This window comes from Xenopus tropicalis, chromosome 8 (assembly GCF_000004195.4).
Source record: "Xenopus tropicalis strain Nigerian chromosome 8, UCB_Xtro_10.0, whole genome shotgun sequence".
Taxonomy (NCBI): Eukaryota; Metazoa; Chordata; class Amphibia; order Anura; family Pipidae; genus Xenopus; species Xenopus tropicalis.
This window is the reverse complement of record NC_030684.2, coordinates 38343428-38370381: the sequence shown is the minus strand read 5'-3', so window position 1 is coordinate 38370381 and position 26954 is coordinate 38343428. Positions and strand designations below refer to the sequence as shown.

The 26954-nt window shown below is 41.5% G+C and overlaps 1 protein-coding gene and 1 long non-coding RNA gene across 6 annotated transcripts in view; both read right to left on the bottom strand.

Moving 5' to 3' along the window:
• cdk5rap2 (CDK5 regulatory subunit associated protein 2) overlaps nt 1-26954 on the bottom strand; it is a 280021-nt gene that overhangs the window by 169268 nt on the left and 83799 nt on the right.
• On the bottom strand, nt 1085-26948 carry LOC100485142. Of its 5 annotated transcripts, XR_004219522.1 has the most exons (8): nt 26441-26948; nt 21617-21857; nt 18876-18926; nt 17343-17498; nt 15999-16219; nt 12545-12743; nt 2678-2765; nt 1085-1276 (listed from the first exon to the last, which is right to left on the bottom strand). It is a non-coding gene; the product is annotated as an uncharacterized LOC100485142 (long non-coding RNA). The 5 variants fall into 5 exon arrangements; XR_004219523.1 differs by lacking the exon at nt 17343-17498 and having other exon boundaries at nt 1087-1276; nt 21617-21830; XR_004219524.1 differs by lacking the exons at nt 17343-17498; nt 26441-26948 and adding an exon at nt 23784-23950 and having other exon boundaries at nt 1087-1276.

Below are 26954 nucleotides of genomic sequence, written 5' to 3'. Positions count from 1 at the left end.
ATCCGATTGGTCGCATCCCATACATAGTGTGACGTCAGTACGCACAGGGTGCAAACTTATAGTAGTGGGGATGTAGCGGGGAGCCAGAGGATGCAGCGAGATCGATATTGTCCCCATTGGTAAAGAAGAAGTGCTAGTGAGAGAAGTCGATTCCCAGGGATATGAGTGTGCAAGTTGCGTCTGCAGCTGCCCCCTGCTGGACAGATATTATTAGATCCTCATTCCATCACCTAAAATTTAGTGGTCTGGCTCCTTATGAAAAACCGGCTATTTTTATTCACAGGGGAGAATTAAAGCTTTATCCTTTAAGCGGTGAACTTCCTTACTACACACTATACATTACAGTCTATGGAACACTTGATTGCAGATTCTGGGTAGAGCGTGCACACTTTATGTAACACATCATAATCAGGGTGCTTACTACGTTCTATTTAAACAATGTCTGGCTGAGGATTCTGGGTAAAGTTCTCCAGCCTACAGAGCACAGCATTCCCGGGTGAACATTCTGGGTGGGTAGAGTGTTGTTCCCTGCAGAGCCCACCATGTCTAGCTGAGGGTTCTGGGTAAGGAGTGTGTTGATGCCCAATACATCCCTCACAGCACAATCTTACAGTCTGGGAATAGGGAATTAGGGGTTCTCCAGGCAGTCTCTTCAACACACACTGTCCTAGTGGGGGGCATTTCATCCCCCCTAGACTTTACTAAAGCCACATTGCTTAGCTGTGTACACAGTGGGGAGCCGGAGGAAGCAGGGGGAGCCGGAGGAAGCAGAAGGACGCTGGGGGGGGGGGAGAAACGGAGGAAGCTGGGAAATCTTGTTGTGAGGGGCCCCGTGATTTCTGATGGCGGCCCTGAGTATTCCAATATGGGGATATGCTGATAAGATCACAGAAAATGGAAAATGAGAAACAGTGAGAACATGCTGCGCCCACCCGTGTTTAGCACTTACACGTGCCTGTGTGTGTACACCACAATAGGGTAGAATGGAATGTGTTTTTATCTGAGCTCTCCTGCGGTGGAATGCAGGACAATGCTGGCGCAGTTGAGTACAGATAACAACTCTCATCAGTATGAGCCCATAGGACAAAGTTTCTCTTGCGGGGCTTCCTGTTGGTTGAATACAGGCATTACAGATAACTTTTATTCAGATAAAAGGCTCTTGTCTTCTCTGTACTTACCATAATCCTGTTTGCATCCTCCCAAAGCTGTGCTGTCTGTCTGGTCATTTCCTCATGGAAAGCGGAAGGGGCCAAGCAAACAAAGGGGGGGGTCCCACCTACAGAAAATGATATCCCATAGATAAACATAACTAAGAGTGATTAAAAACCAACTAAGACAACTGCCACTTAGTGTTGCACATAATCTGAAACCAGAAATACACCAGGAATTCTGTGCGGCATAGATATACCCCTGTAACCAGCACTATTCCTCTAGAACAGTGCTGTCCAACTGGCGGCCCGCGGGCCACATGCGGCCCGCGACCCCCCTCTGTGTGGCCCCCCACCTGTCTGGCTGCTTTGATGGCTTACCTTTGAGTAAGCATTAAATGGTATCAGTACTGAGATTAACTGGCCCCCTGCATGGTTCTCACCTCAGATTCAGGCTGTAATCCCCCTGTATTGTTTAAATATGTAATCCCCTGTGTTTTTCACACCTTCTAATACCTGCATTGTTCACCCCCTGCAGTGTTCACACCTCAGGCTCAGACTGTAATCACTCCCATTGTTCACTTCTTCACACCTCAGACATAGGTACTGTAGGAAGAGTATGGCACATACAGCCAGCATAGGTCAGGGAGGGTATGGCACACACAGGAAGGGTAGGGCAGCAGAGTATGGCACACACAGGAAGGGTAGGGCAGGCAGAGTATGGCACACAGAGGCAGCATAGGGAAGGCAGAGTATGGCACACACAGGCAGGGTAGGACAGGCAGAGTATGGCACACACAGGCAGGGTAGGACAGGCAGAGTATGGCACACACAGACAGCGTAGGACAGGCAGAGTGCTGCCTGTGTGTGCCATACTCTGCTTGCCCTATGCTGCTTGTGGGAGGTGAACCTGGCAGGGGGTTTGTTGTGGGAGTTTGTTAGCAGTTGGAAATAGCCATTAAATGGTCCCTAAGGTGTGTAATTATGTACTGGGGGTTGCTGTGCTATCCACAGGGGAGGAGGAGGCATATGGAATTTAAGGGTATATCTTAATATGACATAATTCTTTCACATATGAATGATGGTTGATATCCCCACAGTAAGGACCAAGCATTTGGGATTTTGCTGTGCTACCACCATTGTGATAAAATAGGTGTGGTTTGAAGTGGGTGTGGTTTCAAAAAGGGGAGTGGTCAAAACTGGCTTCCATTAGCGGCCCTCCACCATGTATGCTAGAGAAATTCCGGCCCTCGACACCGTAGAAGTTGGACAGCACTGCTCTAGAACAAGACAGTGACTAAACATTAACTAAATATAAAATGGCCGCCATGGGCAGATTTTAGTGTCAGGCACAAGCATCTCAAGAAACGCCATTAATCAGAGTGCAAAAAACAATTAAAAGCTACAAATCATGTTCCAATTCTCTACTTTATATGCTGCTTTTTTTGTTTCACCAAATAAGAACTCCCTCTAGTGGCCACCAGGGCAAACAACAGCCTATACGTTGCAGGACAATTTCATGTACCTACCTCATTATACTTTAATAAACAGTCTCCAGTTAAGTGCGCATTTAATTCCTTCTTCCCACCAAGAGCTTAAAAATCAAAAATGTTGTATCTGTAAAAAAAAAATACAGAATTAGAATTTTTAAACTGTTCCTCTGTGTGAAAATGTATTGGGGGGATCTCGCTGAGTAACTGAACCAGAGTTTACTGTAAGAAAGTAGACAAAACCCAGCACAACTTTATAAAAGAGAAAAAAAAAGCATTTGCTACGGCCTTATTATTATCATTCTGTTTGTGCTATCCTAATTCCATAGTAGGAATCTATTTTAGCCAAGATCTTCATTATGAGAAATGCATAGAACCCTGGTGCTTAGGGGCATAATTAATGCAAACAGAATTCTGCACATTTTGGCACCCCCAGTGATTGTACCTTTCCTTCTCCTTAAAAGGCATAGTTCACCTTTAAATTAACTAGAAGTATAATGTAGAGAGTTCTATTCTGAGACAATTTGTAATTGGTCTTCATTTTTTTATTTGTGGCTTTTGAATTGTTTAGTTATTTGTTTAGAAGCTCTCCAGTTTGGAATTTTGGCAGCTACCTGGTTGTTAGGGTCCAATTTAGCCTAGCAACCAGACAGTTGTTTGAAAGAGAGACAGGAATGTGAATAGAGGAGAGCCTAGATAAGTAATAAAAAGTAACAATGACATTTTAAAGCATGCAATATATTTATGCGTTATTTCATAACACCGTTACTTTCTGAAAACTACTGTTCTGAAAATGACCATTTCCTGCAAATTGCATCACTCTAGGGCCAACACAAACTTGTCCATGTTGTCACCACAGACAATCACCAGCTGCCATGTTGTTTAGTAACGCCCACTCCTGGGAGGCGTTAAGTTTCACAGTAATTATCGCCACATTTTATGCTTTAACGTTTCATATGTGTTTGTGAATTATGCGTTAGTATTATTTCTATTCGATAATTACCTCAAAGCGATGGAAATAACGCTTTGCGATAATCAGGATTTTTGCGCATGCGATATGAGTAGTAACACATGTGAAATGACTTTTTAACGCATAAAACTATGCGATAATCGCTAACGACCTTTAGTGAATCAGCCCCTAAGTCTGTAGTGCAATTCAGATCCCCCAAGGGCAATGTGGTCTTACTACTCAGTCACAATTGATTTTAATTGCACTACAGACTTAGAATGCTAAAAGGCAGGGTAGGACCCAAAGTGTGGTATTAACAACTGTTTTTGAAAAAATAATTGTAAAATAACTGAGCGCTGGCCGTCTTTCTCCTTCTTTTTACGTAACAGGACCTGATAAAACTGTATTTAGTAGTCATAGTGTTAACAGTATTTTATAAGAGCTCTCCATAGCCAAAATTATTATCATGCACACAGTGTTGTCATCATAAAGGAACAATAGCAAATCGGTCTAGAGCTGAGTTTCTATGGGAACCAGATTTAGCCCTAAACGTAGATTTTTCTCCGCCGATCAAAATCTTTTAACCCGGCCAATCGAGGAGATGACCGATATTCGCAGCCTTAGCGATATCGGTCGTCGCATCGAGCTGCCAAACACGCACCGAATATCGTACAGAAGGAGTTGCGTGTATGGCGGCTTTTACTTTTAAAGTGGGATTTACATGTCCTTTAAGTAATGTTTTCAGTTGTAGCCTTTTGCTCTCCAGTGTAGTTAAGGTGTTTTGTGCTAGAATCACTTTGTGTGTTTGCTCTAAAAGATTTATGCCGCCTAGTAACTTACGTACTTCTTTATCTTCTACTCTTTTACAGCCAAGCGCAATCAGGAGGCCACTCAGCACACACTTTAGTGTTTCCCAGAACGTTGCCGAGGAGATCTCTGCTGAAGAATTGTTATGAATTATTTGGGCCATCCATGATTGTATCTGCTTTTTAATGGTCTCTATATAATAGTCGTTTGGGTGTCCGTGGAATTGTACATTTTGTCTAACTGGGGAATGGTCGGATAGGTGGGAATATGAAAATATTGTTGTGAAGCCAATATATAATCAACTCTTGAATAAACTGTGAATGTTTTAGAAAAATGAGTATAGTCTCCCTTTTTTGGGTTTAATGCCCGCCTTACATCAACCAGCTGCATTGCTGCTAAAAGGTTTTTGGCCTCTTCGACTCCTTTATTTGAGATATTACTCCTTTGAGAGGAGGAGTCTACTAATGGGTTAAGTGTAGCATTAAAGTCTCCACCCAGTATTATTAACCCTACACTTAAGTTTTCTAGAACTTTCAAAAATGTCTAATATAGGAAATCTGACCTGAATTGGGAACACAGACATTTGCAATTGTACATATCTGGTCAGCCAATTTACCTTTAATCATTAGGAACTGCCCCTCGGTGTCGATAAGTGTGTCTATATGTTTAAATGGTAGGTCCTTATAAATCAAAGTAAGAACCCCAGTGGCTTTCTTTGTGGGATTGTTGCTCATGGATATATGGGGGTACAATTTATGGGTCGTAGTTAGAGAATGTTGTTGTTTTTTTTTTAAATGAGACTCTTGGATGATCACTATCTTGGCTTCGCTTTTTTACACTCATAGAATCTTTCCTTGCTTGACAGGTTCATTAAAGAAAAGGACAGTACAGTCCGTATTTGTTAGATCAGCCATTCTGGTGGGTTGAATCTACATGCCCTACTAGATTACTTTGCTGACACTTGCTGGTAGCTTGCAATACGGGGAAAGGAGAGGTTAGGAAGGGGGAACAGTCCAGCTAACTAAGTAGCTGAATAGCAAAAGTAAAGTGTAAGCGATGTGCCGCAGTAGTTTTACAAGGGGAGTTCCGCTTGACTGAAATAGTGTAAAGAGGGCAAAGGTGTAATGTACCTTTAATTTGGGGAAACGTAATTGGTTGAGGTGGATAGGATCATATATTTGAACCTGTATCGATCTGAAGCATCCATCCCTAATCCAGTCTTAGGGAAAGAGAACCATTACCAGCAGAATGTTGGAGATAGTAGGGAAAATGTAAGGAAATAATGGTTACCTTAATATATTATAATATACCCATTGCTTTGTAAGGCAAAACATAGGGGGAAAGTTACTCTTTTAAAGGATCTTAGTTTACTCGAGTCCACTCTTATAAAAGCTGAGAAGTGGTAAAGAGTGACTTGGACTTATGTACTTAAGGATGTCCCATAAAACTCGGAGAGTAAAAGGAAAATAAGGGAAACAGTTGTTCATCAGGTAAGAAGTCAAAACAAGCAGTCAGGTCAATGTCTGCGTTCCTCACATGGGGGTACAATGTCAAAATCATTTTTTATTCTGAAAACCAGCTTTATTGTTATGCTGAGGTTTAACATTTGATGTGGCTCTATTCTAGTCACTGTAGAAGTGGCAGGTACCAGTCAGGTCCAGGATCAGAGCATAAAGCTACTTCCTAAGTCCAAACATCTCAAGGGAAAGTTCAATGTCCATAGCAAGTTTTCCAGCATCCTGTTTTAGTTGAAAGAAAGTCGCATCTTGTCTTTAGTGGTTCTGGGAGTACAAGTTATTCTCAGTTCAGTATCCCTGAAGTTCAAACGTTAGCTCTGATATTTTCACGGGATCAGGTAACCATCCCAGGTAAGTCTAATGATGGTAGATGTAGTGTCAGTGGGCGTGTGTATCACTGCTACAGTTCCATCCTTGTTTGTTGTAAGAGCAAAGGGATAGTCACATCTGTAAGGGAAACTCTTCTCCCTCAGAAGGTCAGTGAGTGGCTTCAACATTTTCCATTTGGATAATGTGGTTCTAAAGAGATCCTTGGAGAGTTTAATGACACAGTCCTTATATGTGAAGTTACTGACCTCCTTAGAGTTTAGTAGAATTTCCTCCTTCAACGAAAACTGATAACAGCACAGTATGTCACACAGAGCATTTAAGGGAGAGGCTTTCAGTTTTTGGACTCTTTGCAATATTTCTATTTCTGTGGATGGATCTCTGTTCAATATACTGTTACATATCTGTAACAATACTGTGCCTATTCCTCGTTTTGTGTAGCTTCTGGCAATCCCCACACCCTAAAATTGTTTCTCCTACTTCTGTTCTCCTGATCTTCCAACTGTCTTTGGAGGTGAAGAATAATATTGTCCTCTTGTTGTAAATGCATATGTATTGTTTTCTGATTAGTTGTGCACTTACTTATGTTATGTTATGATCTAGGTCATCGGTGCGCGCTGCCAGAGTAAGCATATGTTTTTGTTATGTCTTGTATTCCCTCCTTTATAGTGGCCGTCACCTCCTGCAACATTTCTCTGATGTTGGCTTTGAAGGTAAGTTTGAGATGTACACTAGTATATCTGTTCTGTCATCAGTATCGCTATCAGGTTCGGATAGCTCTCCATTGGATTTGGCCTTCTCCTCCCTTTCCTCCCGTGCATGCGGTCCAATTTTTTCTTCAAGAATAGAAGCGCTGCATCAGGTTGAACCACTTGTTGTTTTCTGCAGAGAGTTCTCTCCCTCTCCGGTTTGTTTTTGTGAGTTTTCCCCATTTCTTCTTTCTCCTATTAGGGCTGTAAGGGGCTCTCAGGAAAGCCACGGCCCAAGATTAATTGTTAACGATATCTCTCAGTTTAAATTACCAAAACGTAAATTGCTTAAAACCCAAATGGATTTGTTGAGAGAAAAAATATACAATACAGGTTGGGTTACCTTTTCTTCCTAACAGCAAGTAAAGATGGTATTCAAGCTGTAATTCACACACCGAATGACAACTACCCCAAGTCAGCCTAGCGGAATGGTCTGCTGAACCTAGCAGCACACAAGCAATGGACTTTACTCTCCAAGAAGAATGGGTCCAAGTGACTAATCCAAACCAAAACTGAGGGATCCAGTGAGCGCCTAAAGTCCCTCTAATTCAATGCAACTTAGAAATGGGCACTTAAAGAGATACTAACACCTCAAATAAAACCCTTTTTACACCTATCATAATATTGTCTTTGCATACTATTTATACTTTTGTCATTTATACTATTTGCCCAATGCTTTTATATAGCAATACACCCAATTCACTATTTTATGACCCTGCTGAACCCTGAATCCTTTACAAAAGATTTGACCGAATACTGAACCGAATCCTAATTTGTTATAAAGAAAACCATGTGCTTTGTGCATGGTAAAAATGTTTTAACTTCCGTGTGTTTATGTGACAAAAAGTCACATGATTTTCAGGATTTGGTTTGGCCAGAGGCATGGATTCAGCCAAATCCGAAACCTGCTGAAAATGGCTGAATCTTGGCCGAATCCCAAACCGAATCCTGGATTCCGTACATCCCTACTTTTATATTATCGATCTGATTCCCCATGTTCCTCTATGAGGGGGCTGCCATATTTGTGCAGCAGGAGACCATTACAATTAGAAGCTATAACTGTCAGATCGAAAAGGGACAGTCAGGTTGGAAAAACTGTCAGGTTTAGGAACTTCAAGGAACAATTACTTACAAAAGGAGCCCTATCAGTGAAAAAGATCAACATGACCTATAGGGAACTTTTATTGTACATTAATATTTTAAAGCATAGTTTTTAGTGTCAGTACCACCTTTTCCATGAGGACTGACTGCAAAGGATCTCAACAGGTTACGGCCATAAGGAAGAAGGAATACATAAGATAACAAGTGCCACCTCATCCTGAGAAGCAATCATTTACCCCCCAACTGTAACTGCAGCCATTACCTGCCAGCCAAGGGGATGAACCCCATAAAGTCTACAGCAGCACGTTACTGAACCCCTGTATAACATATTAGCTTACCCCTTTATCCCACCCTTACCTCTACCCGAAAATCTAAAAGGTGAGAACAAGTCCTACTGACAAAGGGAATGTTATACCTTTAAGTTAACTTTTAGTTTGTAATTGGTCTTCATTATTTTAGGAGTCTCTCTCCTATTCATTTTCCAGTCTCTGTTTCAAACCACTGCCTGGTTGCTGGCTGAGTAAACTTTTAGTATGATGTAGAGCAGGGGTCCCCAACCTGCTGGTGTAAAAATTTCCTCCATCGAAAAGTGTCTATACAGGAAACTTACCCCCTTTATCCTGCCCCCCCCACACACGTCCAAATATTTCATTGGTCCCTCTTCAGCTACAGCAATACATTCAGATCATGCAGGGAATGTTGTGAAATTCTGTAGCTATCCCTTTCATTCCACTACATTGTGTATTAGCCCCACCAATTATTATTAATTCTAGTCAGTATGGCATTCCTAAAGTAGTCAGGGGCAGCACAAGAGAAAGGAAGAGCCCACTGCCGATCACTCCCCCACAGACACATACAAGGTGAAACAGGAAAAATCCAAGCGGTCACCCCTCCCTCAGCCAGCTGTCACTTGGAGTTACAGAAGGGGGGAGGCAGACAGAAGAGGTACAACCTTAGCGCCCCTCCACATTTGCATCCTAGACACGTGCCTCTTTTGTCTACCCCTAGTTCCAGGCCTGCTCATAGGTCCCACGAGCAACATACATTATTCTGTCTCTCCTAACAATTAGGGTCCCTTCTTATGTACTTACATCTGGCCACTGCTAATAACAGATGTTAGTACTTTAGCCTCATCCTCTACTGACTAGGGTTCTAGTGTCTTCCACCTTGTGCAGAAAGATGGGCCCTTAATGATGCCGGTATCTACGCCAGTACAAACATCCAATGAATTAATAAGCCCCCCAAACATCCACTTTGCTTTGAAGACTGCCCCACGTGCATTTATTACTCCAAGTTAACCATATCAACAAATCAGATATTAACAGTCATTCTTCCTTTCTATGTACTGTGAGCTAAAGCACCTGGTTTGTATAGGTGAATGCCCTGGAGTAAACGGCACCCGTTAAAACAAATAGGGGTCAGCTAATAAGTCTTCCTAAGACACAGTCTGGAAAGGGTCCCTTTTTGCTCACACAAGTGGGTGCTATGAAGGCACATCAAAAAGGAGGGCAGAATTACAGCAGACTGTGCGTGTTATATCATTGTCAAAGTCATGACCTTAAGTTAGACTTTGCCCCACTAAATACAGATACAAATGCCCTGTACCAATAGTAACATTGACACAGCTGAAATAGTTCAGGGCTACAGTAAAAACCATTATACTATTATACAAGTACTGTACAAAAAGGAAATTACTAGAAAAGGTAATGCCCGTTGGTCAGTCATGGATTTAGTTTGTCAGTTTAATTATATAAATAATCTCCCCATGTGCATCCATGATTGCCCAACAGGCACTACCTTTGCTTGTTAGGCCATGGGTACATGGGAATCATTTTGCAGACTGAGAGAAGGGGATCCTGCTTCCTGCTTTCGTGGTTTTTTTTTTTGGCCACTCTCTGCTCCGTGTACCTGCGCTTAAGCTGAAGCTATACTTTTCAGCGCAGGGATACAGATTTTAGGGCCACTTTAGGAGATTTTAAGCACACTGTGTGGCCAGTGCAGTGGCCATAAACAGTGCAGTCAGATGTGGTATAACAACTGCTAGGGTCTCGGGCATAAAGCAGCAATGCCAGTTGCCCGAAGTGGGGGCTCAGGGTATTTTACAATTACATGTTATCTTCTCAGATCCCTCTCGTTTCTATTTTCCCACTTTGCATTTTATTCTTGTCCATTTTTCTTGATTTGTGTTTATCTTTACCCATCCCTTGCCTTGTTTAGTATCTCTCTGATATTCATCTCCTCCAAATCAGTTTAGGGCAAAGGCACACAAAGTGTAGGCCCCACTTTTCTCACATGAGTTTTGTAGCCAGGTGGAGAGAAGTGGATCTGCTCCTATACGCTTCCAGGTTTAGCTGCTCTGACAGGCACAACTTCGGCCCAAGTGCAGCTACACCAGGCAGAGCGGAGCAGAGATCAGTCAAAAAACACATGCTGTGTGTTTTTCGGGCCAATCTCTGCTCTGCTGCACTCAGTGTAGCTGTACACAGCTGTGCCTGTCTTTGCAGCTAAACGTGGAAGCGTACAGGAGCAGATCCACTTCTTTTCACTTTGTCTGCCCTTACCCTTAAGGCAGGGACACATGAAGCAGATTGTCTGCTTTCTTCTTTTTCACCTAGGCAGAGGAAAGCTGTGCTGTGCGCTCCTTCCCATAGCTCAATTCATCAGCGCAAAAATGCACACTTTTGCATTTCCATGTTAATATCCACTTCATGGGTCCCCAAACAGGTCGATGCCATGCCTGTGAATGGAGCTATGGGAAGAAGCAGATCCACTTTTCTCTGCCTGGGTAAAATACACAGGCAAACACTGCTTCAGGTGCCCCTTCCCTAAAACTTCTCTTCTTGCTCTACCTTCTTTCCATTCTCTTCATCTTTCCCTTTCTCCTAGTGTCACATTAACTCATCCTGCTCTCCTCCCTATCTGCCATATCAATGTATTTATTTGTACATGGCAATCTCCCCTTATTTTTACCCTATGGTACAGTTGACCCAATTCTTTTAGTCCTCTGTCCAATGATACAGTGTCTTCTCAATTCTGTGCAATTGCATTCTGTTTTTCTTTCCACTACTCATTTTCCCCCACCTTTTAGTTTCTACCATTTTTACTTCCGCCTGCCCCCACCCACACTGTGTATGCTTCCCCGGCATAAACAGTCCTCCTCTTAATTTTCCACCTGGCCCCCCAACACCCCACTCACACAAGGTCCTTGTTATGTTGTGATTCCCTGACAGGTACATGCAAAAAGTTTAAGGCAAGTGTCACAAGGGGCGGATCCTTGGCCTGCAGATAAATAGCGGCTGAGAATCCGCCCCTACACTTGAGCGCCTGTGCCCGGAAGCACTGCTTTGTCTTGGGTGCAGGCACACACAGCCAATTTCAGCCAGAAACTGGGTGATTTAAGAGTTTGCAGATGAAGCTGAATGTTATTCAATCACACTGCAATGCTAAGCTTTGCTTTACAGACATATGAATCATTTTGGCACGTTTAGTACAAATTTCTGAAAATTACCCCAAAGCTTCCAATTTACAGCACCTTATGTCCCACATATCATTAGGAACAAAGCTACAACAGCCTAGATATTAACTGCCATTGCTCCGGTGCAGAGGTTAAAGCTATTAAAGGGGTTGTTCACCTTTGAGTTAACTTTTAGTATGGTAGAGAGGGATATTCTGAGAGAATTTGCAATTGGTCTTCATTTTTAATGAATTGTTTTTTAGTTATTTCATGTTCAGTTCAGCAGCTCTCCCAGTTTGGAGCTTCAGCAGCTATTTGGTTGATAGGGTCCAAATTACCTTAGCAACAAGGCAGGGGTTTGGATAAGAGACTAAAATATGAATGGGAGAGAGAAAGGAGCCTCACAGAGCAATAGTTTTTTGGCTGCCTGGGTCAGTGACCCCTATTTAAACTGCAAAGAGTTGGAAGAAGAAGGCAAATAATTAAAAATTATAACAAATAAAAAATTACTATAACAAATTATGAAGACCAATTGAAAAGTTGCTTAGAATTGACCATTCCATAACATACTAAAAGTTAACTTAAAGGTGAACCACCTCTATAAAGCAAAGAACATATTATATACATTCTTGGCAATTACAGCCCTTGCCTGCCCGCATGTATTAGATATGTGCTTGAGATTCTAAGCATTAATTCTTATATTTATGTGGTAAACTAACTGGCCATTAGGCGGGGGTAGAATTATATTACGGAAATGGGGATTGGGAAGTGTTTATTTGTCTCATCTCTTGATAAATTACAATTCCCAGCGACCCCCCCACACACACACCCACCAATGTGGAATTGCCACGGAAACATTTATGTCACTCACATATGGTAAAAATCCAAAAGTACACAAAGGAAGATCCTACTATGTAAGCAAAATATTTAATCAAATATTTTAATGAGCTTTTGAAAGCACCCAGATGAGTGAGGTGCCAGGGTGTTTGTACTTGTACTTACCTGCAGGGGGCATGTTGGTACAGTCTGCTAGGGTTGTTCCTCTGTGTCGCACCGAACTCCTCCTGAGCTGCACGGCCCAAGCATCAATACGACTTGCTCACATGGTTCCTTCTCGCTTAGGTTTCAAATGTGAGAATCTGTCTCTTTCCCATCATGCACCTTTGATTCTGTGCCTTTTTCTTTCATAGACAGATCCCACCTGGAAGTTAAACAGACAGTTCAGCTTAAACTTTACCCATATTATCATACAGATGGCAACATTCTAACACAATTTGGATTTACTCTTCTCTGGAACTGCAGCCGCCTGGTTGCTAGAGCTTAATTACCCTAACAACCACACAGCAGTCTGGAAATAAGAATGGGATATGAATAGTTGATGGGCTGAAAACAAAAAGATGGATACAAATAATAACACTATTATTAATATACAGACTAATCAAGCCAGCCGAAGGCACAAGGGAGGCTGTACAGAGTAATGGTAAAACCCTTAGTATCACCCCTATTGGTTTATATGGCAACTGCCCAGACCTGAGGGCCAAGTGACAGTGGCACGAAAACCAGGGGCACAGCAATTCTGTGGATCCCGGTGATTGCTATAGAGATGAATGGGGTTGATATAGAGCATAAAATCACTTGGAAAAAAAATATCCTAAATCCCCCTCTGTGCAATTACTCTAAAGCTGTACGTTACTGGCAGGGGGTAATGGGGCAATAGAGGGTCCCGCGGGAGCGCATCTCTAACAAAATGGGCTTCAGTATAGTCTGAATAAAATCCATCCTTCCTATACACATTGCCTTTCTTCCCTATTAATAACACTGGCATCAAATACCAACTTTACTGGCCAGGTGGCACCCCCAGATACAGACATGGGGGCACATTGAGGGAAATCATAATAGAGATGGAAGAATGACAGAGAGACTTTATCTCCAGCCTTGTTTCTTTGGTACAAAAATGTTTTTCCTACCTCAACCTTTACAATACTGTGTAGCTTCTGGGGGTCAGTGACCCCAACAACAAGAAGGGAAATGCATTGACTGCACATATATTCTCAGCCTCCTGCCATATGATCACAGCCGCATATGAACTGGCATTTGGCTGCAAGCTGCCAGGGATACTATGCCTTGCAATGCCTATGTAAGCCAACTCCCTGGTAGCACGGGAGTAGAGCCTTCAAAAAAATATATTCCTAATATAATACTTCTATCTGCCTCAACAAACTATGTCTCCAGCCATTGCTAAACTACAATTTGCAGCATTCCCTATGATAACCAGTAGCTGAGTTGTAGTTCACTTAATAGCTAGTGGGCCCCCAGTCAGAGAAGATCTAAGCAGGGTCATCATCAGTAGGGATAGGGGAGCCCAGTCAGTGCAAGCTCAATTGTTCCCAAGTCTCACTATACAGCCAATCACAGTCCTGTATGTATCTGAGTATGTGTCAGTTTGGCAGTTATTGTGCTTCAGTGACATCACCAACGGCTCTCACAAACGGCAGTTATACCATTTCTGGATTCAGAGGTAAGTGGAGCAGATTAAGAAACTGGGGATTAAGCAATTTGGGGTTTTTGGCACCCATGATTTATAGAAGCTTTATTAGTGGGGTCACACTCCCCCAAATTGCCCCCTGGAACCAAAGCTCCAAAAATTACCACCCCATTATCTCCTATTGGTATTGCCTGGGGAGATGCTTGTCATAATTTTGTCCGTTGGAAATGTCTGTCATCTTAACCAATAACATTTGCTGACAAAAAGGGGGGGGGGATACATTTTAGGCAACTTTTTTATAGTAGCTTTTATAGTAGTTTGGGCAGTGGAGTCAAATATCCCAAAATTGTTCCCTGGCACCAAAGACCCAAAATTGTACCCATTGCTTGCTCTTGTTTTGGGAGATGTTAATCATGAAACTGCTGGAAATTGTCAGTGTGTTTGCCAAAAATGCAGAAAGTGTGTGTGGGGGGGGTAAATTTTAGGTGCAGCCATCAGGAGATACAAATGCAGAGGAGCCAATTAATTATGGGGTATGCCATTGTTAGCAGGAGTAAAACCTCAAAAAAAGTCGATTTTAATGTGCAGAGCTGCAGAACAAAAATGCAGTAGAAAATCATAATCACTGTATCATTAGCCCTAAACCTCTGCTTCTCTAGCTATAGCTGTACTACTTTTCCCAGCATCCCCTGTGGCTCAGTTGAAGTTCTAAAACATTGTGTATTTTGTGTTTGCTTACTGCTGCTTTTAAACTATTAGACCATTTAATCTACCTCTCTTTAGCTGTAACTGCCAACTGTCATTTGGACGTTAGGGTCCCACTCACCCTAGCAACGGTCAGTAGCCTTAGCACTAGAGTGGATGATGGATAAGGAAGAGTTAGTACAGTTAGTAGAATAAATGCTAAAGTGTTAGGATCCCTTGTGTTATGGGTGCAGGGGCACTAATCAGAGTAGAGCAGGTTATGGGGAGCAGACATGTTGGGTATGTGCAGGGAGAAGCAGGTTCTTTGAGGATATTGAGATGATCCCTGCTCTCAGTGCACAATGGGATCTGCAGTCTTGTCATAAGCCAGCTCTGACATTAGAGGCAAACCAATGCTAACTACCTCTTATGCCTGACATCAGAGTGCATTATGGGAGATAAAGGCTCTTTACAAGAGCCAGTGAGGAAAGTCTACATCCTGGATGACCATCATGTTTGTTAGCTAAATAGCACATACACACAAGCTATCAGGCTCATTTTCTTCTATAGTCTGAAAATGATTGAAAATTATGGGATCTGTACTTCATGCATTCCCATTTCTTTTGGAGTCAGAGTAGCTCATATTCTTTTATATAATAGAGGGGGTTATGTGCTGTATCCCTGGTTAATATTAGTTCATTTTAAGGCCCCCAAATTTAAAACAGGAGCAGTTTTGCAACTTTGTATTGATATTGCTTATCAGTCTGGATCCAATGGGCTCCCTACTCTCCTGGGGTTCCAGAGGCGGCAGGGTTCACTGCCCCTTATATTCTCATCAATCCTTTATTTTATTTTCTTCCCATAGCGGTAAGTATTGCAAGCGACTTTGGTGATTAACAACGATATCAGCGATACCAAAGGGAGAAGAACAGCAAAGGAAAGAGGAGACTCGAGTGATTCCCTGCCCAGAGGATATTTTCATCTTCCCATTTGGGGTCCTCTGGACAAAGGTACTGGTCCTGCATTTCCCCCTCTATAATTTGAGTAAGGTTATCTTTCCCTCTTGGATGTACCAAGCTGTTCATTATTTCTTTAGCGCCAGCTATTATTCATAATTCCTACCTGTAGATTTGTAAGATAGGGGCTTAAAATATGGAAGATAAATTGAAATTAGAAATTTTTTTAAAATGGGCTCATCTGTGGAGTTACAATTCCCAACATTCCACGGAAAGGGACATTAAGAAAGGTCACACTAGGAGAGCGAAATATTAAAGTAAATCACTTCACTGGTTCTGATGAGTGAGGAACCAAGGCGCAAGGGGTGTTCTTCTGTGTTGCACTGAACTCCTCCGCTGCTGCAGATACAGTGCTGCATGGCCCGAGCATCAAACCCTCACTCACATGGCTCCTTCTCACTCAGGATTCAACTGTGGGAAGCTGTCTCTTTCCCATCATGCACCTGTGATCCTTTGCCTTTTTCTTCCATAGACAGTTTAACCAGATCTAATCTGGAAGCAGAAAGACCAAAACAATTCTCATCAAATTGACAAAATTCAGCTTAAACTTTACTTTTCATATCATACAGACAGCAGTGTTCCAACAACCCCCATAGAGAATAAAATGTAATTTAAGCATGAACTTCACCTTTAAAATTAAAGAAACATTTATAGAATAAATAAGCTGGAGAAAGAGTTATATTTGTTCAGTGATTCATAAAGGTATAGTTCACCTAGAATGTCCTATGATTAGCAGCTTTTTAACTTTTGTGAAAGTTGTAGTTTTACTGCAGCTAAAGAATAAAACTGTGCCTAATTGACCACTGACTTGGACATAACTAAATGACCCCATTGGCTGGCAGTGCTTCTGTTCCCTGCAGTATCACTGAGCATTAGAAATAGCGGCACTGCCCCCAAGGTAATTTACTGAAGGGCTCATACACTAACATGTATTGACAAATGCTGTAACTGTATAATGTTTAAACATGCATTTCCACCATTTGCATTGAAAGTTGTAAGAAATAATTGGCTGATATAAGTAGTCCTGGTTTAACGTCTGATAATGTCATTAGGTTGGGTTGCAAAACCCAACAGACTGTTCCTCATCCTCAGCTTATTATTCAGCTTCTTCTTCTTCTTCTTCTTCTTATTAGCGGAGCCACCAATCGCAAATCAGATGTCACTTGTTGGCTTTCATTGGGGAAATTAAAATGTCTGCCATTCAGACACTATTAAAACCAGGGTACCCAAACCTTGCACAGTGGTTTTTACTACATAACTGTGGTCCAAGGTTAGAAAAAGTGGGCCGAGCAAACAACAGATCAGATTCCATTCAGTGACTTCATGTTTTTTAACCCAACATGAAGTTTGTTCTCAAACTTCCCTTTCTTTTTTTTTTTAAAGTATTTATTTATTTTGTTTCAAAACAAACAAGACATTTAACATTCCTAACAATCGTTTCTTGTACAGCGTATTGAATCGTCAGTATATAGAGGATATCTATACAGAGTATAAATTGTACCAGGTTACCTAGAGATTGCACATTAAACAGGTTTCATCAAACTTCCCTTTCTAGTTACCACTTGAGCTTGTAGTTTTTTTTTTTATCTCCAATAAAGCAGTGACTAATACCAACCTTTCTTTCCTGATACAGGAGATTCAAGATGGGTGCCAAGCTGTGTAACATCTTGCACCAGCAGCAAAACACTGAGGTAAGGCTGATGGAAATATAAAGCCATTGTTTCCTGCCTGAGGGTGAGGCCTTGCCACCAGATATAAAGGGGAACTGTCACTGCAAAGAAAATTCCTCCGCTTATAATAAATATTTAGTCAAATAGCTGTTTTTTGCAGTTCTTCACATGTTTATTAGTTTAACATTCACTAAAGTTTGAGCTGATTTCATTTTTTTCCGTTCTCTATAGGCTGAGGACACCAATCAGTGTTTTGATTATTCTGAGCTTTTAGCTATGAAACATCAGCTGGTAAGCACCATTCAAAAGGAGACACGCGTAGCAGCAGGGGCGGAAAACCTGTACCGGGCCACCAAGAACAGAAAGACCAAAGCCCAGGTGAAGGAGCTGAGGAAGAGCAGTGAGGAAAAGGTGAAAGCCCTTTACTCCTCTCTCCTCAAGCTCACTCAGGAGATAGCTCGGAAGGAAGCAGAGAACACTCGAGGTGAGCTACAACTATCTCTGGCCTCTTTCCTTTCCTATTTTCATTATATGTGGAAACTGTGTGGCACCATAACAGCACACCCACTACCACTTCATGGACATCACACTTAGTTCTGCATGAATATAAATTACTTTGCATTGACTTGGAAGCATTTGCATGTATATTTGAAAACAAAAGTCATAAAAATCAAGAAACAGCCCTTAAGCCTTAACCAGGTACAATTCTACAATGTGAAAAGAAACATGGGCATTTCAAATTGTCCTCCTTCGCATCCTCGGATTTAAGAATATCATGTATTTGAAACTCCTTATGTCTATCAAACTTGTTTTCCATAGTTTCAGATGCTGTACTGGAGACGACTGAGACTACAAATGACATCGATGTAGTTTTCCCAGCAGAGAAGGTCACTGGGCCTGAGGTTCCGGTCATTTCAGACACCGCCAGTGACTCTTCCCAAGTGAGTACATTACATTGACATTACATTTATGTCTTGGGCAGAGCACAAACATTTCCCCTTATCTTATCCTTGTGATCCTTTTTTGTTTGCAGCACCATCCTGATGATTCTGCTGAAGAACCGGGGCCAGAGATAGAGCAGCCCCAAGTTCCACCTGACAGGTAAGGATTTATTGGAGTTTCTCAGAGGCCAGATTAAATCCCTGCCCTATTCTTTCAAATAAGAGCAATACAATCTTAACAATAACTGTGTTATTCTTCCAATTAAAGTGAAGTACCTGCAGAGGAAAATGAAGATGCAGAAGAGGACAAATGGTAATATGAACATGCATTTAGCTGGGAGATTCCATTATACACAATATTATAGAGGGCCCCTATAATACTGTGCCCTCTATGAGATATGGCGGGGGTGCTACAGTATTGGGGATTATGGAGAATGAATCAGCTGAGGGAAGCAATAGGATAGCTTACAGGTAATCAATAACTAAGCAAGGGATTAAGAATGGACATTAACCTGTATTATACTTATAGTGACTTACCTGCAGAAGATGAGGAGGATGACGAAGAGGCCAATGTGGAACAACAGCAGCCTGAGAAAGAGGAAGACAGGTAAGATCACTCTTTATAGGCAAGGCTGCAGGTTAGCTTGCTTTCTATTATTAACTGTACATTTGCATTATAGTGATCTTTTACCACAATTACTTTATCCCAATAGCGACGTGCAAGTGCATGAAGGAGACTCCTCGGGAACATCACAGGGCCCTCACCCTGGTGATTATAGTCCAACTCAGAGGGATTGCCAGGCAGAGGAGCCATTAGAGGAGACCCAAAGCACTCAGTAAGACAAAACCTCAATACTGGAAATGAATAGTGTGTGTATATATATATATATATATATATATATACTACGTTGCATAAGACACAATTTCTGTTTCTTCCCTTCCAGAGAGCTGCAGTTCTGCAGTTTTAATGCAACAGACTTTCGTCGCATTCAAGTTCTAGGCAGAGGAAGCTTTGGCAAGGTAAGTCATTAAGTCTCTAATTAGAATTTGGCAATATATACAAGGGAACATTCAGTGTCACTAAACTCACTCTCTTATGCCAGGTCCTACTTGTTGAGTACCTTCCGGCAAATATAATCTGTGCCCTGAAGGTGCTCAAGAAGGACAACATCAACAACGAAGAGGAAATTCAACGGTAAGCACATGGGGAATGATTGCATAATCTGATAGGCCTAAGCTTTTAATTGGCAGTCACTTTCTGTCTGTCAGTCTTTTTCATTTTATACACTTATCTCTTCACTTGCCTTCCTTCCATCCAGTTGCTTTTGTTACCATTATATTTTACTTATATTGCACTTATTTTCTCTTTCATCTTTCAGCATCTTAGCCGAAAAGCAGATTGGGCAGTTGGTGAATCCGGACAGGTTTTTAGTGGATTTATATGCCACATTTACCAGCAAATATCATCTATTTTTTATCATGGAGTTTGTTGCAGGAGGGACTTTAAGAACGCACCTGGAGAGCTGTGGGCACTTCGATCTGGAGAAAGCTACGTAAGTATAAATTAAGTTACACTAAATATTACATTTCCTATATGAAAGCAGCATATAATGATCAAATGTTTTTTCCTTATGCTTGCAGGTTCTACGCTGCCTGTATTACCCTAGGTCTGTCGGCGATCCATACCAAAGATGTCATACACAGGTAAGAGTTTATAAAGAGCTCGGTACCTTTAGGGTGAAGACACATGGAGCTACTAGTAGCAGCTACTTGTAGTGGCTACTAAAATAGACAATCCTGATCATTTACTGATAACAGTCTCAATATGTGTTTTAGCAGACGCAATTCTCATTATTGTCTATGGCAGGGTATTTTCTGTAGCGTTTCGTAGCCATGAAAAAGTAGCTGCTACTAGTAGCTCTGTGTGTCTTCACCCTTAGTGGCGAGTACAACCTGGAGTTTTGAAGCTGTTGCAGTTTTGCAGCAGAACAGCTACAGGTTGAAAGTCACTATTTAGAAGGTTATGGGAAGGAAATAGAACAAGAGGCAGAATTCTCTGGCAGCAGTTTTAATGTGTCATTATAATATCTCCATTTTGTTTGAATGCAGAGATTTAAAGCCAGGAAATCTACTCATAGATAAAGCCGGCTACTTAAAAATCGCCGATTTTGGCATGGGCAAAACAGGTAAGAGGGCCTTGTATAATTATCCAGCACAAAGTGGACTAATTTACGGTTTACACTGGCATTAATGCCTCAATAAATATCACTTACAATTTGGCTTTTTTTTTTTAAGGCATTGGATATGGAGACAGAACAAGCACCATACTTGGCACTCCAGCTTACATGGCACCAGAGCTCGTGAAGGAGGAGCAATACACAAGAGCTGTCGACTGGTGGGCTCTTGGAGTCATCGTGTATGAAATGCTCCTTGGAACAGTAAGTAGAAATTGCCACTGGTCAGTTATAGAGGGAGGTAATACAGAAATAAGTAGATCTACTGTTATTTATCTAACCTCATAAAGCACTCTCTCTTTATAATAATCCTGGTCCCCTAATACATTCTTATTATACAATGCAGAGACCCTTCACCGGAATGGACATAGATTTCATGTATGAGTGGATTGAGGAGGATGAGCCACACTATCCCGACTCCCTGGAACCACAAGCACTGAGCTTTATATCACAGGTAAGTAGCACAGAGCTATATATTTATTACAACCAGCTCTTTAGCTCAGCGACCACTTTAGAATTTAACTCTTGAGTCTCCCCGATGCTTCTGTACATGTAACTGCCATTTTCTGTTCTTGTAGCTCTTGATGAAGAATCCAGAGGAGCGACTGGGTTCTACCCAGGATGATGCAGAGGATGTAGCTCATCATCCATTCTTTAATGTAAGTTCTCTGTCTCTAGTGTCATAATAATTCTTATATCTTCTGGGAAATACCCCTGGATACTATCTCAGGGGTACAGTCCTTTCATATCTTTAGCTTCTAAAAATGGCCGTAAGGTACCATTTTCTGAAGATCTTTAAATAACTTTAAATAATTGTAAGCCCTACCGGGCATGGACCACCTTCCTACTTTGTCTCATACCACATGAAACGTATTCCCTGTGCATTTATATATATTTATTGTATTTATTTATTATAACACTTGTCCTCCCTGTGTGTAATTTTGTATTTTGTAAGATTGTACAGTGCTGCGTACCCTTGTGGCTCTTTATAAATAAAGTTATACATACATACATACATACAAATAACAAGCATTTTTATGGTACCTGTTTGCAGAACACAGCCTGGGATGACATCATTGATGGGAAGGCAACAGCCCCGTTCGTACCCAGCCTCAACGGACCGGAGGATGTCAGCTATTTTGCTGAGAAGTACACCAAGCTGCCAGCCAATCTAACGCTGCCCAAAGGACCTTGTGCTGAAATGGCAGATGACATTGAAGAAGCCTTTCAGGACTTCAACTTTTCGGCATTTTAGGTCCTAATGGGATAATAGGTAAGAAAGGGCCTGAGTAAAAAGACAAATAGCACAAATCAGAAGAATAAATGCCCAGCATTAGGATTCTTTACGTTAAAAGTGCAGGGGAACTGATCAGAGCAGGGCTAGTTATGGGAATCAGGCACATTAGGGATTCTATGGGAATACTAAGATGACCTCTGAGATGATTGCTCTTCTGCAATTATACATGAAAAATAATCACAAAAACCAAAATCACCAAAAAACTTGTTGATATAACAAGGTAACCAAAAGGGAGTGCATCCCCTAAGTGTTATAGAATATCTACAGGAATATCAATTGTAAAACTGTGTGGATTTAATTCTAAGTTTATTGTTTGGCTTTTATAGGCGTTTAGAAATGGCACCTACCAACAGCTCCATCAGCAGTTCCCAAAGTACCAAATACTGCAGTACCACCATTCAGGTATCACCTCTTTAAGTAAATGCAGTTCTATCAGCAGTGACCCTTCCACAAGCTACCTCAGGCCAGCCACCACCAATAGTGTGTTCAGGTAAAACCATCAGTGCATCTCCATCTATCCTCCATATTTCCACCAGTGCTTTCATCCAACTCTGTTCAACCAGCAGTGCCTCAACTTACATCTGCTGTAATTCCACCAGCCGTGCTCCCCTACTTACACAGCAATAACACCAGTAGTGCTCCCATGCACTTTCACCAGCGGTGCCTCCTCTGACAACCACCGCATTTCTACCAACGATGCCACCCCTGCCACCACCAGCAGGACCTCTTCTTTCAAACAGATATGGAATCATACACAGAAGCGCCCTAAAGCATTCGTTACACCCTGCATTCCTTTTCACTCCATCCATCAGACTGCAGAAGCCGGGGTCTGCAGACTGCCTGGGGTCCAATGGAATGGAAGGGAATGCAGCAGCTTAATGGCACTCATGTGTATGCTGCCATATCTTGGTTTCTTTAACAACAGTGCCTCTTTTTCCTTCCTCTGCAGCAGTGTCTCCTCTTACACTCACTGCAGTTCCACCAGTGATGCCTCACCTGCCACCTTCCGCAGTTCCACCACCAGTACCTCCTGTTTCAACCAAAATCTGCCACCATAAACAGGAACACTACTTAAGCTAAATGCAGGGTAGACCCTGCATTCCTTCTTACTCCATCCATCAGACTGCAGAAGCCGGGGTCTGCAGGCTGCCTGGGTTCAATGGAATGGAAGGGAATGCAGCTTTAACCCAGCATTTTTGTTATGCGGTCACATCACTCTTTTTGCCTCCCTCTCTTTACACTGTAATACAACAAGCAGTCTCTCCCTTTATGGTTTCACCAGCTATGCAATTTTTATGTTATTACATTTACCCCAGTTCAACCATTATTAGTTAATAAAATATATAATAGATAATAATTATGTAAAAAATGCTGATGCACACCAGGAAAATTTTATCAAAAAAAAGATACTTAGTTTATTTAGATCGACGTTTCGGTCCTCACCCGGGACCTTTATCAAGATATAAAATGTGCAAACAAACAGTGTTTATAAAGACTCACCCACCAGTTAACCACCACCAAACCACACCCCTCTCTGGAGTGGCTGTGTTAACCCTTAAAAAAGATCTCAGTTCCAGCAGATATCAAACCAATCACATTTCCAGGTAATCTGTAAAATAAAGTGCATAATGCATAATATTCTATAAGGTGCAACATAAGAAAAAGTGCAATACATCATGGTGTATAAAAATGTATAAAACTTAAATTCCAAATGAATGGTGCAATGTCAGTTAAAATGCAGTCCATTGAGGTGCATGCAAATAAAAGGACCCAAATGCCAAATACAAATACACACTATTACCACATAATAATAAAAGCATTGCAGAAATATTACTTAAAAATACCTAGAATAAAATGGGACTTGCAATGGTAGAAACAGAGTTTGAAGTGTACTGGGTGAAACCCAAACATTACCTGGTATTTAAATAAGAGGCAAAGGAACAATACTCATTAAGACCCCGGGGGGAGACAGTATCCAGAGTTCTAATCCAAAACATCTCCTTCTGAAGCAGCATGCGATCCCAATCACCCCCCCCTGCTGGGCTCTGGGATCAAATCTATTCCCATGAACTTAAAAGCTGGTAACCTGTGCCCCATTATTAAAAAATGCTTAGGTAGGGGTAAATCGGATTTGCCGGTTTCAAAGGCTTTCTTAATGGTAGACCTGTGATTTCCCATTCGCTCACGTAAAGTATTTTGTGTTTTGCCCACATACGTTAAACCACAGGGACAAGTAATTATATAGATCACGTGGGTTGATGTACAGGAAATACGGTGTCTTATGTTAATTTCTTTGCCAGAGTGGGGATGTCTAAAGGATTTACCTGGTGCCATGTATCTACACGTTGTGCACCCTGCACACTTATAGCATCCCTTTTTCAATTTATTTAACAGACTAAAACTAGAGTCATAACACTTAATGGGGTCTGTTTTCATTAAAAGATCTTTTAGATTAGGCCCCCGCTTGTATCCCCACATGGGCTTTTGAGCTGCAACTTTAGACAGCTTCTTTAGACAGTGACAAGAAGCTGTCTAAAGTTGCAGCTCAAAAGCCCATGTGGGGATACAAGCGGGGGCCTAATCTAAAAGATCTTTTAATGAAAACAGACCCCATTAAGTGTTATGACTCTAGTTTTAGTCTGTTAAATAAATTGAAAAAGGGATGCTATAAGTGTGCAGGGTGCACAACGTGTAGATACATGGCACCAGGTAAATCCTTTAGACATCCCCACTCTGGCAAAGAAATTAACATAAGACACCGTATTTCCTGTACATCAACCCACGTGATCTATATAATTACTTGTCCCTGTGGTTTAACGTATGTGGGCAAAACACAAAATACTTTACGTGAGCGAATGGGAAATCACAGGTCTACCATTAAGAAAGCCTTTGAAACCGGCAAATCCGATTTACCCCTACCTAAGCATTTTTTAATGATGGGGCACAGGTTACCAGCTTTTAAGTTCATGGGAATAGATTTGATCCCAGAGCCCAGCAGGGGGGGGTGATTGGGATCGCATGCTGCTTCAGAAGGAGATGTTTTGGATTAGAACTCTGGATACTGTCTCCCCCCGGGGTCTTAATGAGTATTGTTCCTTTGCCTCTTATTTAAATACCAGGTAATGTTTTGGTTTCACCCAGTACACTTCAAACTCTGTTTCTACCATTGCAAGTCCCATTTTATTCTAGGTATTTTAAGTAATATTTCTGCAATGCTTTTATTATTATGTGGTAATAGTGTGTATTTGTATTTGGCATTTGGGTCCTTTTATTGCATGCACCTCAATGGACTGCATTTTAACTGACATTGGCACCATTCATTTGGAATTTAAGTTTTATACATTTTTACACCATGATGTATTGCACTTTTTCTTATGTGCACCTTTAGAATATTATGCATTATGCACTTTATTTTACAGATTACCTGGAAATGTGATTGTTTGATATCTGCTGGAACTGAGATCTTTTTTAAGGGTTACACAGCCACTCAGAGAGGGGTGTGGTTTGGTGGTGGTTAACTGGTGGGTGAGTCTTTATAAACACTGTTTGTTTGCACATTTTATATCTTGATAAAGGTCCCGGGTGAGGACCGAAACGTCGATCTAAATAAACTAAGTATCTTTTTTTTTGATAAAATTTTCCTGGTGTGCATCAGCATTTTTTACATATTTACATTGTTTATCTGATTTGCACCTAGGTTGTTATCCCTATAAGTGTGTGCCTCAGCCTTTTTCTATATAGATAATAATTAGATAAGCGTTATCACCTCTTTTAAACCCAATATGGCACCATAAACAGGATCACTCTTAAGCTCCATGGTAGACTCTCCTTTTTGCTCCATCCATCAGACTGCAGAAGCCGGGGTCTGCAGCAAGGGAATGTAGCCTTAACCCTGCAGCTTAATGGCACTCATGTATATGCTGCCATATCCCTTTTCCCTCACCACCACTGCCTCCCTTTCCTTTCACTGCAATAGCACCAGTAGCGCCTCCCTTACACTCACCCCTGTTACACCCACGTTACCTCCTCTTTCAACCGAATATGGCACCATAAACAAAAGAACCCTTAGGCAAACTCGGTCAATCCTGAATTTCTTTTCATTCCATCCAGCACACTGCAGAAGCCGGGGTCTGCAGGCTGCTTAGAAGGAAATGCAGGATTCACCTTGCAGCTAAATGGTGCTCGTGTGTATGCTTCCATATTGTTTACTGTTTCCCCCTACCCTTGGTTTAATTGGGCGCATTTGATCCTGGGAGAAATCCGATTGCCGTTAAGGAGTCAGGAAGGAATTTTTCCCTCTAGTGAAGCAGATTGGCCCAAGCTTCAAGAGGTTTTTGCCTTCCTTAGGACCAAAATAGCCCAATCTATTAATTTTAATAATTATTAATCATATTTTCTATAAAATCTATAAGTTTCAAATTATTATTAATAAAACTGTGCTGTCACAGGTTTACCATCAAGCCACTGTGTGTATGTGTCTTTATTCTGGGTATTGGTGTCATTTTGAAGGAATAACATATAGTAGGTTAGAGAGAATGGATCAAATGAAGAAACACTGAATGGTTCAGTACCTGTGAGTGACAGGTGCCCTCCTCCTGTGGGTATTGGCTGCTCTACCAAGAATTCTCACACTGGCCTAACAGGCTGAAGATTCTGTTTATAATGGTCATTCTTGGAATCCTCCACCATTCCCCATCATGGGATGAAGGCTGTATGCTTAGTGCAGCAACTTGGACATGTATCCACATTCAAAAAGCTGGGGGGAAAGAAAAAATAATTAATCAAAAAACTCAAACCAGGATTTAATGTGATACGGACACACTTGAATTTATCACAGTTATGGCATATCCTTATAAAAGGGAAAAAAAATAACACAATGTTTTGACTGCATTTTAGTTTAATTAGGAATGGATTCTTTTCTCCGTTTCATAGTCTGGGTTATCAGGTGCCCCCTCATAGGGAATGTAATGTAGTTGCAGATGATATTCATTGGGTAGATGAGAAGATGCGGGAATTGCATTAACCAGGCAAGGAAATAGAATAGGAAATCTTCTTAGGATTTGTCAAATGCTTCCATGTTTGGTA